Here is a 19,821-nt window from a genome sequence, read left to right as displayed (position 1 = left end):
TCATTCACTAAGGTCTGTGGCTGTGGGAATTCTGTCCTTTAGCCCTTTCCCCCCCTCTCGCCTATGTATCGGGCCCTCTACAGGAACACTGAGTCAGTCAGCCATGACGCACCACCGCTCTCCCTTGCGCCACTGGCGTACCTGCAGAATTCCCGTTGGCTCCTGAGCCCTTAACCCTTGAAGATGCTCACCTGGAATGCCTGCAAGTGTGCTGTACAAGGACACGGCAGAAGAAGAGCAAGGACAAAGACACAGACAGAAACAGACAGACAGAACGTATTGGCCAATACGAGAGAGCAACAAGAGAGAAACACATAAGTGGCAGTCAGAAACCTTACCACCTTGCGTCTTCCTCCTCGAGCCAAGCGTCTGCTGAGAAGGACACCGTGTTCCAGAGAAACCAGCACCCCTGACAAACGGAAGCCCTGTTTCTCCCGCTACCAAGGAAGCACCTCGGGAACCTCCGCTCGGACTCGCTGTCTAAGCAAACGTGACTTCCCTTCCTAGACCCCAGTGGGCCGTAAGCCGAGAGATTTCGAGACCCGACACTTATCTCCCGGTAAGCGATGGCTGCTCCGCTCCCAGCCGGGCGGTTCTCGCCTCGCTTCGACCAAGCTCCCGAGCTCCCTGTTCTCGTTTCCGTTCCATCCCCAGACGGGAGGACACCGGGAGGGTTGACTTCTTATCGCTCGCTACCGAACACAGCAGAGGGGAACAAACAACTTAGTGTTTCAGTCCGCAAGGACGCGGCATCGCTTCTCCTCCCACCATCGCACCGCAGCCTCCCACCATCGGCCACCACCTCCCGTTGCCACTACAGGAACGGGGAGTGAAAGGAGGCCTTGAATCTCCATCCACGCTCTGTTGAACCGCCTACTGCCCCTTCACCAGTCCCCAAGCCACCAGGCTCCGTGCCCCAGCAGGAAGCTCTCTGCCTCAGAAGAAACATACTGCCAGGACGCTTGAAGATTTCAAAGCACGCACCTCTTACTCACACAGAGCCATGGGAAGGCCGATCGCTGAGGACCCTTCACGTGTTCCAAGAATCACGTCCAGGCAGCTCAAGTCCATCTCGGACGATTTCTTCTCCGCCCACGGCCACACACTGATTCCTCTGCAAGGGTGGCCAAAAAAGCCCAGCGTTAGCTCTCATTCACTAAGGTCTGTGGCTGTGGGAATTCTGTCCTTTAGCCCTTTCCCCCCCTCTCGCCTATGTATCGGGCCCTCTACAGGAACACTGAGTCAGTCAGCCATGACGCACCACCGCTCTCCCTTGCGCCACTGGCGTACCTGCAGAATTCCCGTTGGCTCCTGAGCCCTTAACCCTTGAAGATGCTCACCTGGAATGCCTGCAAGTGTGCTGTACAAGGACACGGCAGAAGAAGAGCAAGGACAAAGACACAGACAGAAACAGACAGACAGAACGTATTGGCCAATACGAGAGAGCAACAAGAGAGAAACACATAAGTGGCAGTCAGAAACCTTACCACCTTGCGTCTTCCTCCTCGAGCCAAGCGTCTGCTGAGAAGGACACCGTGTTCCAGAGAAACCAGCACCCCTGACAAACGGAAGCCCTGTTTCTCCCGCTACCAAGGAAGCACCTCGGGAACCTCCGCTCGGACTCGCTGTCTAAGCAAACGTGACTTCCCTTCCTAGACCCCAGTGGGCCGTAAGCCGAGAGATTTCGAGACCCGACACTTATCTCCCGGTAAGCGATGGCTGCTCCGCTCCCAGCCGGGCGGTTCTCGCCTCGCTTCGACCAAGCTCCCGAGCTCCCTGTTCTCGTTTCCGTTCCATCCCCAGACGGGAGGACACCGGGAGGGTTGACTTCTTATCGCTCGCTACCGAACACAGCAGAGGGGAACAAACAACTTAGTGTTTCAGTCCGCAAGGACGCGGCATCGCTTCTCCTCCCACCATCGCACCGCAGCCTCCCACCATCGGCCACCACCTCCCGTTGCCACTACAGGAACGGGGAGTGAAAGGAGGCCTTGAATCTCCATCCACGCTCTGTTGAACCGCCTACTGCCCCTTCACCAGTCCCCAAGCCACCAGGCTCCGTGCCCCAGCAGGAAGCTCTCTGCCTCAGAAGAAACATACTGCCAGGACGCTTGAAGATTTCAAAGCACGCACCTCTTACTCACACAGAGCCATGGGAAGGCCGATCGCTGAGGACCCTTCACGTGTTCCAAGAATCACGTCCAGGCAGCTCAAGTCCATCTCGGACGGCATCTTCTCCGCCCACGGCCACACACTGATTCCTCTGCAAGGGTGGCCAAAAAAGCCCAGCGTTAGCTCTCATTCACTAAGGTCTGTGGCTGTGGGAATTCTGTCCTTTAGCCCTTTCCCCCCCTCTCGCCTATGTATCGGGCCCTCTACAGGAACACTGAGTCAGTCAGCCATGACGCACCACCGCTCTCCCTTGCGCCACTGGCGTACCTGCAGAATTCCCGTTGGCTCCTGAGCCCTTAACCCTTGAAGATGCTCACCTGGAATGCCTGCAAGTGTGCTGTACAAGGACACGGCAGAAGAAGAGCAAGGACAAAGACACAGACAGAAACAGACAGACAGAACGTATTGGCCAATACGAGAGAGCAACAAGAGAGAAACACATAAGTGGCAGTCAGAAACCTTACCACCTTGCGTCTTCCTCCTCGAGCCAAGCGTCTGCTGAGAAGGACACCGTGTTCCAGAGAAACCAGCACCCCTGACAAACGGAAGCCCTGTTTCTCCCGCTACCAAGGAAGCACCTCGGGAACCTCCGCTCGGACTCGCTGTCTAAGCAAACGTGACTTCCCTTCCTAGACCCCAGTGGGCCGTAAGCCAAGAGATTTCGAGACCCGACACTTATCTCCCGGTAAGCGATGGCTGCTCCGCTCCCAGCCGGACGGTTCTCGCCTCGCTTCGACCAAGCTCCCGAGCTCCCTGTTCTCGTTTCCGTTCCATCCCCAGACGGGAGGACACCGGGAGGGTTGACTTCTTATCGCTCGCTACCGAACACAGCAGAGAGGAACAAACAACTTAGTGTTTCAGTCCGCAAGGATGCGGCATCGCTTCTCCTCCCACCATCGCACCGCAGCCTCCCACCATCGGCCACCACCTCCCGTTGCCACTACAGGAACGGGGAGTGAAAGGAGGCCTTGAATCTCCATGCACGCTCTGTTGAACCGCCTACTGCCCCTTCACCAGTCCCCAAGCCACCAGGCTCCGTGCCCCAGCAGGAAGCTCTCTGCCTCAGAAGAAACATACTGCCAGGACGCTTGAAGATTTCAAAGCACGCACCTCTTACTCACACAGAGCCATGGGAAGGCCGATCGCTGAGGACCCTTCACGTGTTCCAAGAATCACGTCCAGGCAGCTCAAGTCCATCTCGGACGGTATCTTCTCAGCCCACGGCCCCGCACTGATTCCTCTGCAAGGGTGGCCGAAAAAGCCCAGCGTGAGCTCTCACTCACTAAGGTCTGTGGCTGTGGGAATTCTATCCTTTAGCCCTTTCCCCCCCTCTCGCCTATGTATCGGGCCCTCTACAGGAACACTGAGTCAGTCAGCCATGACGCACCACCGCTCTCCCTTGCGCCACTGGCGTACCTGCAGAATTCCCGTTGGCTCCTGAGCCCTTAACCCTTGGAGATGCTCACTTGGAATGCCTGCAAGTGTGCTGTACAAGGACACGGCAAAAGCAGAGCAAGGACAAAGACACAGACAGAAACAGACAGACAGAACGTATTGGCCAATACCAGACAGCAACAAGAGAGAAACACATAAGAGGCAGTCAGAAACCTTACCACCTTGCGTCTTCCTCCTCGAGCCAAGCGTCTGCTGAGAAGGACACCGTGTTCCAGAGAAACCAGCACCCCTGACAAACGGAAGCCCTGTTTCTCCCACTACCAAGGAAGCACCTCGGGAACCTCCGCTCGGACTCGCTGTCTAAGCAAACGTGACTTCCCTTCCTAGACCCCAGTGGGCAGTAAGCTGAGAGATTTCCAGACCCGACACATATCTCCCGGTCAGCGATGGCTGCTCCGCTCCCAGCCGGACGGTTCTCGCCTCGCTTTGACCAAGCTCCCGAGCTCGCTGTTCTCGTTTCCGTTTCATCCCCAGACGGGAGGACATCGGGAGGGTTGACTTCTTATTGCTCGCTACCGAACACAGCAGAGGGGAAAAAACAAACAAACAACTTAGCTTTTCAGTCCGCAAGGACGCGGCATCGCTTCTCCTCCCACCATCGCACCGCAGCCTCCCACCATCGGCCACCCCCTCCTGCTGCCACTCCAGGAACGCGGAGAGAACGGAGGCCTTGAATCTCTATCCACGCTCTGTTGAACCACCTACCCCCCCTTCACCAGTCCCCAAGCCAGCAGGAAGCTCTCTGCCTCAGAAGAAACATACTGCCAGGACGCTTGAAGATTTCAAAGCACGCACCTCTTACTCACACAGAGCCATGGGAAGGCCGATCGCTGAGGACCCTTCACGTGTTCCGAGAATCACGTCCAGGCAGCTCAAGTCCATCTCGGACGGCATCTTCTCAGCCCACGGCCCCGCACTGATTCCTCTGCAAGGGTGGCCGAAAAAGCCCAGCGTGAGCTCTCACTCACTAAGGTCTGTGGCTGTGGGAATTCTATCCTTTAGCCCTTTCCCCCCCCCTCTCGCCTATGTATCAGGCCCTCTACAAGAACACTGAGTCAGTCAGCCATGACGCACCACCCCTCTCCCTTGCGCGACTGGCGTACCTGCAGAATTCCCGTTGGCTCCTGAGCCCTTAACCCTTGAAGATGCTCATCTGGAATGCCTGCAAGTGTGCTGTACAAGGACACGGCAAAAGCAGAGCAAGGACAAAGACACAGACAGAAACAGACAGACAGAACGTATTGGCCAATACGAGAGAGCAACAAGAGAGAAACACATAAGAGGCAGTCAGAAACCTTACCACCTTGCGTCTTCCTCCTCGAGCCAAGCGTCTGCTGAGAAGGACACCGTGTTCCAGAGAAACCAGCACCCCTGACAAACGGAAGCCCTGACAAACGGGAGCTACCAAGGAAGCACCTCGGGAACCTCCGCTCGGACTCGCTGTCTAAGCAAACGTGACTTCCCTTCCTAGACCCCAGTGGGCCGTAAGCCAAGAGATTTCGAGACCCGACACTTATCTCCCGGTAAGCGATGGCTGCTCCGCTCCCAGCCGGACGGTTCTCGCCTCGCTTCGACCAAGCTCCCGAGCTCCCTGTTCTCGTTTCCGTTCCATCCCCAGACGGGAGGACACCGGGAGGGTTGACTTCTTATCGCTCACTACCGAACACAGCAGAGGGGAACAAACAATTTAGCGTTTCAGTCTGCAAGGACGCGGCATCGCTTCTCCTCCCACCATCGCACCGCAGCCTCCCACCATCGGCCACCACCTCCCGTTGCCACTACAGGAACGGGGAGTGAAAGGAGGCCTTGAATCTCCATCCACGCTCTGTTGAACCGCCTACTGCCCCTTCACCAGTCCCCAAGCCACCAGGCTCCGTGCCCCAGCAGGAAGCTCTCTGCCTCAGAAGAAACATACTGCCAGGACGCTTGAAGATTTCAAAGCACGCACCTCTTACTCACACAGAGCCATGGGAAGGCCGATCGCTGGGGACCCTTCACGTGTTCCGAGAATCACGTCCAGGCAGCTCATGTCCATCTCGGACGATTTCTTCTCCGCCCACGGCCACACACTGATTCCTCTGCAAGGGTGGCCGAAAAAGCCCAGCGTGAGCTCTCATTCACTAAGGTCTGTGGCTGTGGGAATTCTATCCTTTAGCCCTTTCCCCCCGTCTCGCCTATGTATCGGGCCCTCTACAGGAACACTGAGTCAGTCAGCCATGACGCACCACCGCTCTCCCTTGCGCCACTGGCGTACCTGCAGAATTCCCGTTGGCTCCTGAGCCCTTAACCCTTGAAGATGCTCACCTGGAATGCCTGCAAGTGTGCTGTACAAGGACACGGCAAAAGCAGAGCAAGGACAAAGACACAGACAGAAACAGACAGACAGAACGTATTGGCCAATACGAGATAGCAACAAGAGAGAAACACATAAGAGGCAGTCAGAAACCTTATCACCTTGCGTCTTCCTCCTCGAGCCAACCGTCTGCTGAGAAGGATACCGTGTTCCAGAGAAACCAGCACCCGTGAGAAACGGAAGCTCTGTTTCTCCCACTACCAAGGAAGCACCTCGGGAACCTCCGCTCGGACTCGCTGTCTAAGCAAACGTGACTTCCCTTCCTAGACTCCAGTGGGCCGTAAGCTGAGAGATTTCCAGACCAACACTTATCTCCCTGTCAGCGATGGCTGCTCCGCTCCCAGCCGGACGGTTCTCGCCTCGCTTCGACCAAGCTCCCGAGCTCGCTGTTCTCGTTTCCGTTCCATCCCCAGACGGGAGGACACCGGGAGGGTTGACTTCTTATCACTCGCTACCGAACACAGCAGAGAGGAAAAAACAAACAAACAACTTAGCTTTTCAGTCCGCAAGGATGCGGCATCGCTTCTCCTTCCACCATCGGCCACCCCCTCCCGCTGCCACTCCAACAACGCGGAGAGAACAGAGGGCTTGAATCTCTATCCACGCTCTGTTGAACCGCCTACTGCCCCTTCACCAGTCCTCAAGCCACCAGGCTCTGTGCCCCAGCAGGAAGCTCTCTGCCTCAGAAGAAACCTACTGCCAGAACACTTAAGATTTGAAAGCACGCATCTCTTAGTCACACAGAGCCATGGGAAGGCCGAACGCTGAGGACCCTTCACGGGTCCCGAGAATCACGTCCAGGCAGCTCAAGTCCATCTCGGGCGATTTCTTCTCCGCCCACAGCCCCGCACTGATTCCTCTGCAAGGGCGGCAAAAAAAGCGCAGCGTGAGCTCTTACTTGCTAAGGTTTGTGGCTGCGGGAATTCTAGCCTTTAGCCCCATGGTCACCAACCAATAGATCACGATCTACCGGTAGATGTTGAGGCTCTAAGAGTAGCTCTTCAGCCCTCTCTGAACTGCGTGCGTGCGCAGTACATTTACATTAGATTTCCTCATATGAGGAGCAGCTACTCACCGAGCAACAACACAGGTGTGTAACTGCAAGGAATGGTGGGAGCTGGGAGGTCTGGAGGGCTGAAACACCCCAGCCAGCTGACTGTGGCTTTCAGCAGAAAGACGCTGCCCCGCGCTCCAGCTGATCGGCGGCTTCTCCTCTGCACCTGCCCACGTGGAGCTTGGTGCACCCTGGCTGAGCGCCATGACCAGCTCTCCGGGCAGCCGCTTCTCTTCACTCCAGCCTGGCTGCCCTGCGGTCAGTCCGGAGGGAGCGCGGGTCGGAGGCTTCCCTCCTTGGCTTGTGTAGGGAACTCCCTGCCCCCAACCTTGTTTCCTCTCCTCTGCCCCAAACCTGTCCCCCGCCCTCCTGGCCCCGTTCCCTCTCCCTTGCCCCCCCGACCCCGCTGTATAACCCTTCCCCACTCTGCAGAAACTTGTCCCACGGCACCCTGCCCCCCCTGCAGGAACCGGTTCCCTCTGGCACCCTGTCTCCTACTGCAGAAACCTGTCCCCCTGCCTTCCCCACTACAGAAACCTGTCCCCCCCCTCCAGCACCCTGTCCCCTGCTGCAGAAACCTGTCCTGGCACCCTGCCCCCTCTCCTCTGCCCCCACTGGCACCCTGTTCCCTGTCCCAGAACCCACTAGCACCCCTCCCCAGTATTGTGTCCCCTGCTCCCAAAGGACTTTTCTATGCGTCAGTGACCCCTGACTCAAGGCAGGTTCCCTGCCATTCTCATAAATAAAGACAATGCAGAAACTTTTTGTGCTTAACATAGTATTTTATTTAAAAATGGAGCTTGGCCAACAAACCCCCAATTGGGGCCAAGCCCCCATCTGGCCACAACCACTCCTGCACTCCCCCTTCCCCAGACCCTAGAGCTGAGCCCATCAAACACTGGAACCCCCTGCCCTGAGCCCTTCACATACTCCAACCCAAATTCCTGCATTCTCACATCCACAAGCCTGTGACTTGCTTAGTATCCCAACACCGCCCAGCCTGGAGCCCCCTCCCCGAGCCAGTGTCCCCTTCTCCACCTCCTCCTGCATCCAGATTTCCTCCCAGAGCTTGCACCTCTCACCCCTTCCCACACCCAAATCCCTCATTCCCACCGCAGAGACTACACATCCTGTCTCAACCCAGCGGGGGTCCGGCTAGACTGCAGGAGTTTTTCAGGATTCTGGAGATATCTCAGAAAAACTCTTCTGCATCCAGGGTTGCGTTTGTTCTTCCGCTTTTTTAGTGGAAGAGCAATCAGGCTCTTTCGGTCAGCCCTATATTCCTCTTTCCCCAAGGAATAAGGTGGCTTCCAAAAGAAGGGGTTTTTTTTCTGACATTTGGTCCAGTCTAGACAGGCCAAATGTTGGAAAAACCTCATTCTACAGAAGAATTGTTTTTTTTAAAGAAAAGTAGCAGTATAAGGATTGGGGACAGCAAGTGATGGAGAGGAGGAGAATAGAGAGAGCGGGGCTTCAAGGAAGGGGCAGGGCAGTAAATCTTGGCTTGGTCTGTCATTTAAAAGTGATCTTGGGTGTAAAAAGGTTGGAGACCACTGCTTTAGCCCCCCCCCCTCCTCCCGCCCCTCTGTATCGAGTCCATTACAACAATACTGAGTCAGTCTGCCATGACGCACCACTGGTCTCCCGTGCTCTCCCTTGCGCGACTGGCGTACCTGCAGAATTCCCCTTAGCTCCTGGGCCCTTAACCCGTAGAGATGCTCACCTGGAATGCCTGTACGTGTCCTGTACAAGGACATGGCAGACGCAGAGCAAGGACAAAGACACAGACAGAAACAGACAGAACGTATTGGCCAATACGAGAGAGCAACAAGAGAGAAACACATGAGAAGCAGTTTGGGTGGCAGGGGAGGGGTTGAATACACTTGGTGGTCAGGGAAGGGGGTGCAGAATGGACTGGGGGGTGGGAAAGAGGGTTGCAGATTGGGCAGGGGGTGCAGAATGGACTGGGGGTGGGGGAACAGGGTTGCAGATTGGGCAGCGGGTGTAGAATGGACTGGGGGTTAGGGAAAGGGGTGCAGATTGGGCAGGGGGTGCAGAATGGACTGCGGGGTGGGGGAAGAGGGTGGCAGATTGGGTAGGGGGTGCAGAATGGACTGGGGGGTGGGGAAAGGGGTGCAGAATGGACTGGGGGTTGGGGAAAGGGGTGCAGATTGGGCAGGGAGTGCAGAATGGACTGTGGGGTGGGGAAAGGGGTGCAGGTTGTGCAGGGGGTGCAGAATGGACTGGGGGTGGGGAAAAGGGTGCAGATTGGGCAGGGGGTGCAGAATGGACTGGGGGTGGGGAAAGGGGGTGCAGGTTGGGCAGGGGGTGCAGAATGGACTGGGCGGTTGGGGAAAGGGGGTGCAGGTTGGGCAGGGTGTGCAGAATGGACTGGGGGTGGGGAAAGGGGTGCAGGTTGGGCACGGGGTGAAGAATGGACTGGGGGGTGGGGATATGGGTGCAGATTGGGCAGGGCGTGCAGAATGGACTGGGGGTTGGGGAAGAGGGTTGCAGATTGGGCAGGGGTGCAGAATGGACTGGGCGGTGGGGAAAGGGGTGCAGATTGGACAGGGGGTGCAGAATGGACTGGGCGGTGGGGAAAGAGGTGCAGATTGGGCAGGGGGTGCAGAATGGACTGGGTGGTGGGGAAAGGGGTGCAGATTGGGCAGGGGGTGCAGAATGGACTGGGGGTGGGGAAGGGGGTGCAGGTTGGGCTGGCAGCGTGGAATGCACTGAGGTGGAGAAGGGGGTGCAGGTCGGGTGGGGGGGGGGGCTGTGCATAGGGCGCGGGCAGACGTGAGCAGGGCCTGAGTAGCGCTGCGGGGACGTCCCGAGATGCAGTCGGGGGCGGAGAGAAGCTGGAACACGCTGGGCGGGGCTATGATAGGGGCGGGGCGGACTGCGACATGCCCCGGGAGGCAGCGCTATGAGAACTACAAGTCCCAGGATGCGACAATGGCACTTGGAGTGACACGCGCGCGGGACCAACCGCGTCGCTCCCTGGTCAATAGCCGCGTTGTGATGTCACTTCCGCTGCACCCGCCCAACCGAACAGCGCCGGGCCTGCCCTGGCCCTGCAATGGCCGATGGGAGCTGCGGACAGCGGCACTCAGTTTCCCACAAGCCACGGCGGCTACTTTCCATACTCCCCCTCATCCCGCCCCGCCCCATTGCTGGGCGGGGCTCCTGCTTCAGAGACGGCAGCGTCCGCCGCTGATGCCACGCCCCCACTCGGGAGAGGAGACCCCGCGGCAACCGCTCCCCCCCCAAACTCCTCCCCGCCCCGTGCAGTCTGCTCCCCCCCCACCAAACTCCTCTCCGCCCCGTGCAGTCTGATCCCCCACCACCAACAAACTCCTCCCCACCCCGTGCAGTCTGATCCCCCACCACCAACAAACTCCTCCCCGCCCCGTGCAGTCTGATCCCCCCCACCACCAACAAACTCCTCTCCGCCCCGTGCAGTCTGATCCCCCACCACCACCAAACTCCTCCCCGCCCCGTGCAGTCTGATCCCCCACCACCACCAAACTCCTCCCCGCCCCGTGCAGTCTGATCCCCCCCCACCACCAGACTCCTCCCCGCCCCGTGCCGTCTGATCCCCCACCACCAACAAACTCCTCCCCGCCCCGTGCAGTCTGATCCCCCACCACCACCAAACTCCTCCCCGCCCCGTGCAGTCTGATCCCCCACCACCACCAGACTCCTCCCCGCCCCGTGCCGTCTGCTCCCCCCCCACCAAACTCCTCCCCGCCCCGTGCAGTCTGATCCCCCACCACCACCAAACTCCTCCCCGCCCCGTGCCGTCTGCTCCCCCCCCACCAAACTCCTCCCCGCCCCGTGCAGTCTGATCCTCCCCCCACAAACTCCTCCCCGCCCCGTGCAGTCTGATCCTCCCCACCAGACTCCTCCCCGCCCCGTGCAGTCTGATCCCCCCCACCACCAAACTCCTCCCGGCCCTGTGCAGTCTCATCCCCCCCCACCAAACTCCTCTCCGCCCCGTGCAGTCTGATCCCCCCCACCAAACTCCTCTCCGCCCCATGCAGTCTGCTCCCCCCCTGCACCAAACTCCTCTCCGCCCCATGCAGTCTGCTCCTCTCCCCCCCCCGCACCAAACTCCTCTCCGCCCCATGCAGTCTGCTCCCCCCGCCCGCCCGTCCGCACGCACGCACGCACCAAACTCCTCTCCGCCCCATGCAGTCTGCTCTCACACCCCCTCCTCCTCCGGGCCAGACACCAACAAGAGGTGGGCTGGGTGCGGGGCAACTTCGCACTCGGACCCAGGATTCGCTCGCGCCCCCGTGCGCTCCTCGGACCTTCCTGTCATGGCGGCGCCGGCCGCCCAGTCAGACAACGCCCCCCTGCGACAGCCCATTGGCCGAACCAGAGGCAGGATACCCTTTGCTGACAGCTCATTGGGCGACACTATCCTCCGCCAAGGCTGTCTTCCGAAAGCCCATTGGCTGGCACACAGCCAGGAAACACCCCTAAGTCACAGACAATTCGAGGACAGAGCAGTCCATTAAGATCCACCCCGGACAGCCTATTGGTCGAGAGCAGTGGCAGGTCGTTCCCCCTAGTCACACCGCATTCGCAGACAGAGCTGTCCGTTAAGACGCAGCCGGGTCAGCCTATTGGGTGCCTCTGATTCAGAACACGCCCCTTAGTCACAGCCCATTCGCGGACAGAAGAGTCTGTTATAATCCACCCCGGACAACCTATTGGCCGCCAGCAGCCCCAGAACACGCCTTTAGTCACCGCCCATTGGCGCACGGAGCAGTCCGTTAAGAGTCACCTCGGACAGCCTCAGATTGGGCGCCACAGATTCCGAACACGCCCTTTACTCTCAGCCCATTCGCGGACAGAACAGTCTATTATGATCAGTCTGGGACAGTCTCTTGGCCAGCCTTAGTGTAGGGATAACATATTCAAGTATTAAAAATGATTCCCCCAAGTGGAAGTGACTCCCCAGAATTTGTTCCCCACAACTAAAAGTCTAAGTAGGATAAGTTTGTTAAGTAGAAGAAGCATAGAAGTGTTTAGATTTATTCTTGTGAAAGTGTTTAGATTTAGTGTTATCAAGCTTGATAAGTGTTTAGATTTATTATTATGATTTTATTATTATTATTATTATTTGTTAGGATTGTTTAATTATAAATCTAAACATTTTTGCCCCTCTAGAATATAATTTGTTAGGAATGTAATATTAGGTCATGTAACTTCAAACTGTTAAAAATATACTACTATGTAGCCAGAAACAGCTCCCCTCTCTGTGTGCCAGGGCACGCTCAAACTTACTGTTACACAATTGACAACCGTTCTCTTCAAAGCATTGTGAAGCACTTAACCCTAATCGCAAAGTGAAGCATCGTAACTATAACAGTAACTAACTCAGCGCTCAGAGAGAGAATGTTTTAAGAAATGCCACCCAGAAACTTTTGTAACTTTTTGTAACTACAACTCTTGTATTATTATGCAAAATACTGTATGGGAAACATTAATTGGGGAATGTACGTAAGAGAGAGAGAGTGCTTGGACGATGAATGAATGGTTCTGAGAGGTGCCAGCCTGAGAATGCAGCAACAAAGGGCTGAAGAAGGTGTCAGGTGCCAGTGCAACCAAAAGGTGTCAAGTGGAGAAAACCAAGTACTGGAGATCCACCCGATGAGATCACTGACGAGCACCTGGCAGCCACCCTGGACATCAGCATGATGCAGCAATTCCCATAGACTGGCATAGGAAGAAATTCCTATAAGAACTGGACTAAAAGACTATGGAGTCAGAGTCCAGGACTTCGCTCCCTACTCCCATCACTTGTGTACAGAATACCTGGCCAGTATTCGGTCACAAGCAACTGCCAGGCTGGGAACTATAACAAATACACAGAACTTGAATGAATGGATGAATGATTGACTGAATATTTATATATATAAGTGTATAAGGGTTAAGCAGTGACAGGACTAAGTAGCTAAACAACGTTGTTTGCTTCTATCTTTTCTTTATCTTTACAATAAATGTGGCTTTTTGCCTTATCCCCCTCATAAGATCCTGCTTGCTTTTATTGGTACAACATTTGCATTAGGACACGCCCCTGAGTCACGCTCCATTGGCGCACAGAGCAGTCCGTTAAGATCCACCAGAGACAGCCTTTTGGCCGACAGCAGTGTCAGGATGCGCCCCTTAGTCACACCCCATTCGCGGACAGAGCAGTCCGTTAAGATCATTCCCGGGTCAGCTTATTGGTCTCCTCAGATAAAAGACGCGCCCTTTAATCACAGCCCATTTGCTGACAGAGCAGTCCGTTAAGACTGACTGGTTGGAGCTGGGCAGGAGCACCGGCCAGGGTGCAGTTTAGGGGGCGGGGCCGCGGCTGGTCCTGCGGGTGACGGGCGGGAGTGGCCGGCCGGGCTGAAGCGCAGCCTGGGCCCCACTGGGGAGCGAGAGGCAGGTGCCAGGTCCAGGGGAGGGGATGAGGTGATTGCAGAGGAGGAAACTGAGGCACGGGGGGGAGAGCCAGGGAAAGCAGAGCTGGTGGGGCTGAGGCCGGTCCATGTCGGTTCACAGAGCAGCCGATGGACTCCTGAATTCTCAGCGGCTACTCGGTGACGCCGCAGTCCCAGGGCCGGTGTGACGTCACAAACAGCTGCCGTCGCAATTGGCTCCCCGTAGCCGTTTCTGACACACACACGAGCCGCTCTGATTTGGCTTCTAACACTTTTAGCTGCTCATTTCTGCAAGCGCGGAGAGGAAGCCGCGTATGATAGATGGAGGTTCTCCGCGACACATTTGGCAGCCTGGACCCCCTGCCTCTGGTCCAAAGGGTCTCAACCAACCCCCGACCCCATGACCCTTGTTCTCCGTGATTCCGCCAGCTGCTTGGTGCCTTTAGTACCCGGCCCCCGCTTGCAAAGTCCCCCCCCAGCAGCGCGACCGGAGAGCAGCGCTAGAGACCTCCCACGAGCAGCGAAACCCGAGAGCGGCGCCGGAGACCCCCCTCGGCAGCATCACCCGAGAGAGGCGCCAGAGACACCCTCCATCAGAACAACCCGAGAGCAGCGCCAGAGACCCCCCAGCAGCAAAACCCGAGAGCAGCGCGAAAGAACCCCCGCGGCAGCAAGACCCAAGAGCAGCACCAGAGACCCCCCCCAGCAGCGTGACCCGAGAGCGAAGCCAGAGACCTCCCCCAGCAGAGTGACCCGAAAACGGTGCCAGAGACCCCTCCCCAGCATCAAGACCCGAGAGTGGAACCACAGACACGCCCCCAGCAGTGCGACCCGAGAGTGGCGCCAGAGACCCCCCCCAGCAGCATCACCCGAAAGCGGCGCCAGAGACCCCCCCAGCAGCCTGAGCTGAAAGTGGAGACAGAGACCCCACCCCCAAAGAGCGCGACCCGAGAGCGGCGCCGGAGACCCCCCCAGAAGCATTACCCGAGAGTGGAGACAGAAACCCCACCCCCAGCACCACTACCGGAGAGCGGCGCCAGAGACCTCCCCGAGCAGCATCACCCGAGAGCGGCGCCAGAGACCCCCCCCACAGCAGCGCGACCGGAGAGCGGAGCCAGAGACCCCCCCCAGCAGCATGATCCCAAGGAGGCGCCGGAGACCCCCCCAGCAGCGCGACTCGAGAGCGATGCCGGAGACCCCCCCCAGCAGCGTGACTCGAGAGCGGCGCCAGATTCCCTGCAGCAGCACGACCCGAGAGTGGTGACAGAGACCCCCGCCGGCAGCAGGACCCGATAGAGGCGCCAGAGTCATCCCCAGCGGCATCACCCAGCAGCATGACCAGAGAGCGGCACCAGAGACCCCCCCCCCAGCAGCACGACCCGAGAGGCGCCAAACTCCCTCCCAGCAGCGCGACCTGAGAGTGGCCCCAGAGACCCCTCCCCCCCAGCAGCGAGACCCGAGAGCGGCGCTAGAGACACCCCCAAGCTGCACCACCCGAGAGCGGCGCCAGAATCCCTCCCTGCAGCGAGACCCGAGAGCGGCGTGACTGAAGAGACCTCTCACTCACTAAGGTCTGTGGCTGTGGGAATTCTATCCGTTAGCCCTTCCCCCCCCCCCTCCCGCCTATGTATCGGGTCCTCTACAAGAACACTGAGTCAGTCAGCCATGACGCACCACCGCTCTCCCTTGTGCGACTGGCGTACCTGCAGAATTCCCGTTGGCTCCTGACCCCTTAACCCTTGAAGATGCTCACCTGGAATGCCTGCAAGTGTGCTGTACAAGGACACGGCAGAAGCAGAGCAAGGACAAAGACACAGACAGAAACAGACAGAAAGAACGTATTGGCCAATACGAGAGAGCAACAAGAGAGAAACACATAAGAGGCAGTCAGAAACCTTACCACCTTGCGTCTTCCTCCTCGAGCCAAGCGTCTGCTGAGAAGGACACCGTGTTCCAGAGAAACCAGCACTCCTGACAAACGGAAGCCCTGTTTCTCCCACTACCAAGGAAGCACCTCGGAAACCTCCGCTCGGACTCGCTGTCTAAGCAAACGTGACTTCCCTTCCTAGACCCGAGTGGGCCGTAAGCCGAGAGATTTCCAGACCCAACACTTATCTCCCTGTCAGCGATGGCTGCTCCGCTCCCAGCCGGACGGTTCTCGCCTCGCTTCGACCAAGCTCCCGAGCTCGCTGTTCTCGTTTCCGTTCCATCCCCAGACGGGAGGACACCGGGAGGGTTGACTTCTTATCGCTCGCTACCGAACACAGCAGAGGGGAAAAAACAAACAAACAACTTAGCTTTTCAGTCCGCAATGATGCGGCATCGCTTCTCCTTCCACCATCGGCTGCCGCTGCCCCTCCAACAACGCGGAGAGAACGGAGGCCTTGAATCTCTATCCACGCTCTGTTGAACCGCCTACTACCCCTTCACCAGTCCCCAAGCCACCAGGCTCCGTGCCCCAGCAGGAAGCTCTCTGCCTCAGAAGAAACCTACTGCCAGAACGCTTGAAGATTTGAAAGCACGCACCTCTTACTCACACACAGACATGGCAAGGCCGAACGCTGAGGACCCTTCACGGGTCCCGAGAATCACGTCCAGGCAGCTCAAGTCCATCTCGGGCGGTTTCTTCTCCGCCCACAGCCCCGCACTGATTCCTCTGCAAGGGCGGCAAAAAAAGCGCAGCGTGAGCTCTCACTTGCTAAGGTTTGTGGCTGCGGGAATTCTAGCCTTTAGCCCCATGGTCACCAACCAATAGATCACGATCTACCGGTAGATGTTGAGGCTCTAAGAGTAGCTCTTCAGCCCTCTCTGAACTGCGTGCGTGCGCAGTACATTTACATTAGATTTCCTCATTTGAGGAGCAGCTACTCACCGAGCAACAACACAGGTGTGTAGCTGCAAGGAATGGTGGGAGCTGGGAGGTCTGGAGGGCTGAAACACCCCAGCCAGCTGACTGTGGCTTTCAGCAGAAAGACGCTGCCCCGCGCTCCAGCTGATCGGTGGCTTCTCCTCTGCGCCTGCCCACGTGGAGCTTGGTGCACCCTGGCTGAGCGCCATGACCAGCTCTCCGGGCAGCCGCTTCTCTTCACTCCAGCCTGGCTGCCCTGCGGTCAGTCCGGAGGGAGCGCGGGTCGGAGGCTTCCCTCCTTGGCTTGTGTAGGGAACTCCCTGCCCCCAACCTTGTTTCCTCTCCTCTGCCCCAAACCTGTCCCCCGCCCTCCTGGCCCCGTTCCCTCTCCCTTGCCCCCCCGACCCCGCTGTATAACCCTTCCCCACTCTGCAGAAACTTGTCCCACGGCACCCTGCCCCCCCTGCAGGAACCGGTTCCCTCTGGCACCCTGTCTCCTACTGCAGAAACCTGTCCCCCTGCCTTCCCCACTACAGAAACCTGTCCCCTCCAGCACCCTGTCCCCTGCTGCAGAAACCTGTCCTGGCACCCTGCCCCCTCTCCTCTGCCCCCACTGGCACCCTGTTCCCTGTCCCAGAACCCACTAGCACCCCTCCCCAGTATTGTGTCCCCTGCTCCCAAAGGACTTTTCTATGCGTCAGTGACCCCTGACTCAAGGCAGGTTCCCTGCCATTCTCATAAATAAAGACAATGCAGAAACTTTTTGTGCTTAACATAGTATTTTATTTAAAAATGGAGCTTGGCCAACAAACCCCCAATTGGGGCCAAGCCCCCATCTGGCCACAACCACTCCTGCACTCCCCCTTCCCCAGACCCTAGAGCTGAGCCTATCAAACACTGGAACCCCCTGCCCTGAGCCCTTCACATACTCCAACCCAAATTCCTGCATTCTCACATCCACAAGCCTGTGACTTGCTTAGTATCCCAACACCGCCCAGCCTGGAGTCCCCTCCCCGAGCCAGTGTCCCCTTCTCCACCTCCTCCTGCATCCAGATTTCCTCCCAGAGCTTGCACCTCTCACCCCTTCCCACACCCAAATCCCTCATTCCCACCGCAGAGACTACACATCCTGTCTCAACCCAGCGGGGGTCCGGCTAGACTGCAGGAGTTTTTCAGGATTCTGGAGATATCTCAGAAAAACTCTTCTGCATCCAGGGTTGCGTTTGTTCTTCCGCTTTTTTAGTGGAAGAGCAATCAGGCTCTTTCGGTCACCCCTATATTCCTCTTTCCCCAAGGAATAAGGTGGCTTCCAAAAGAAGGGGGTTTTTTTCTGACATTTGGTCCAGTCTAGACAGGCCAAATGTTGGAAAAACCTCATTCTACAGAAGAATTGTTTTTTTTTAAAGAAAAGTAGCAGTATAAGGATTGGGGACAGCAAGTGATGGAGAGGAGGAGAATAGAGAGAGCGGGGCTTCAAGGAAGGGGCAGGGCAGTAAATCTTGGCTTGGTCTGTCATTTAAAAGTGATCTTGGGTGTAAAAAGGTTGGAGACCACTGCTTTAGCCCCCCCCCTCCTCCCGCCCCTCTGTATCGGGTCCATTACAACAATACTGAGTCAGTCTGCCATGACGCACCACTGGTCTCCCGTGCTCTCCCTTGCGCGACTGGCGTACCTGCAGAATTCCCCTTAGCTCCTGGGCCCTTAACCCGTAGAGATGCTCACCTGGAATGCCTGTACGTGTCCTGTACAAGGACATGGCAGACGCAGAGCAAGGACAAAGACACAGACAGAAACAGACAGAACGTATTGGCCAATACGAGAGAGCAACAAGAGAGAAACACATGAGAGGCAGTTTGGGTGGCAGGGGAGGGGTTGAATACACTTGGTGGTCAGGGAAGGGGGTGCAGAATGGACTGGGGGGTGGGAAAGAGGGTTGCAGATTGGGCAGGGGGTGCAGAATGGACTGGGGGTGGGGGAACAGGGTTGCAGATTGGGCAGCGGGTGTAGAATGGACTGGGGGTTAGGGAAAGGGGTGCAGATTGGGCAGGGGGTGCAGAATGGACTGCGGGGTGGGGGAAGAGGGTGGCAGATTGGGTAGGGGGTGCAGAATGGACTGGGGGGTGGGGAAAGGGGTGCAGATTGGGCAGGGGGTGCAGAATGGACTGGGGGTTGGGGAAAGGGGTGCAGATTGGGCAGGGAGTGCAGAATGGACTGTGGGGTGGGGAAAGGGGTGCAGGTTGTGCAGGGGGTGCAGAATGGACTGGGGGTGGGGAAAAGGGGTGCAGGTTGGGCAGGGGGTGCAGAATGGACTGGGCGGTTGGGGAAAGGGGGTGCAGGTTGGGCAGGGTGTGCAGAATGGACTGGGGGTGGGGAAAGGGGTGCAGGTTGGGCACGGGGTGAAGAATGGACTGGGGGGTGGGGATATGGGTGCAGATTGGGCAGGGCGTGCAGAATGGACTGGGGGTGGGGGAAGAGGGTTGCAGATTGGGCAGGGGTGCAGAATGGACTGGGCGGTGGGGAAAGGGGTGCAGATTGGACAGGGGGTGCAGAATGGACTGGGCGGTGGGGAAAGAGGTGCAGATTGGGCAGGGGGTGCAGAATGGACTGGGTGGTGGGGAAAGGGGTGCAGATTGGGCAGGGGGTGCAGAATGGACTGGGGGTGGGGAAGGGGGTGCAGATTGGGCAGGGGCTTAAGAATGGACTGGGGGTGGGGAAAGGGGGTGCAGGTTGGGCAGGGGGTTCAGAATGGACTGGGGGGTTGGGGAAAGGGGGTGCAGGTTGGGCAGGGGGTGCAGAATGGACTGGGGGTGGGGAAAGGGGGTGCAGGTTGGGCAGGGGGTGCAGAATGGACTGGGGGTTGGGGAAAGGGGGTGCAGGTTGGGCAGGGGGTGCAGAATGGACTGGAGTGGGGAAAGGGGGTGCAGGTTGGGCAGGGGGTGCAGAATGGACTGGGGGGTGGGGAAAGGGGTGCAGGTTGGGCACGGGGTGAAGAATGGACTGGGGGGTGGGGGAAGAGGGTTGCAGGTTGGGCAGGGGGTGCAGAATGGACTGGGGGTGGGGGAAGAGGGTTGCAGGTTGGGCAGGGGGTGCAGAATGGACTGGGGGTGGGGAAAGGGGGTGCAGGTTGGGTAGGGGGTGCAGAATGGACTGGGGGTGGGGAAAGGGGTGCAGGTTGAGCACGGGGTGAAGAATGGACTGGGGGTGGGGGAAGAGGGTTGCAGGTTGGGCAGGGGGTGCAGAATGGACTGGGGGGTGGGGAAAGAGGTGCAGGTTGGGCAGGGGGTTCAGAATGGACTGGGGGTGGGGAAAGGGGGTGCAGGTTGGGTAGGGGGTGCAGAATGGACTGGGGGTGGGGAAAGGGGTGCAGGTTGAGCACGGGGTGAAGAATGGACTGGGGGTGGGGGAAGAGGGTTGCAGGTTGGGCAGGGGGTGCAGAATGGACTGGGGGGTGGGGAAAGAGGTGCAGATTGGGCAGAGGGTGCAGAATGGACTGGGGGGT

General features: G+C 58.0%; 1 long non-coding RNA gene across 1 annotated transcript; it reads right to left on the bottom strand.

Moving 5' to 3' along the window:
- Window positions 1-2,238: 2,238 nt before the first annotated feature.
- LOC149521929 (uncharacterized) lies at window positions 2,239-4,284 on the bottom strand. The gene is made up of 3 exons (XR_016347675.1): window positions 3,786-4,284; window positions 3,283-3,412; window positions 2,239-2,990 (listed from the first exon to the last, which is right to left on the bottom strand). It is a non-coding gene; the product is annotated as an uncharacterized LOC149521929 (long non-coding RNA).
- Window positions 4,285-19,821: the final 15,537 nt, after the last annotated feature.

This window comes from Pelodiscus sinensis, chromosome 21 (assembly GCF_052426305.1).
Source record: "Pelodiscus sinensis isolate ZL-2025 chromosome 21, ASM5242630v1, whole genome shotgun sequence".
NCBI classification, from domain to species: domain Eukaryota; kingdom Metazoa; phylum Chordata; order Testudines; family Trionychidae; genus Pelodiscus; species Pelodiscus sinensis.
This window is presented reverse-complemented; position numbering and strand designations above follow the sequence as displayed.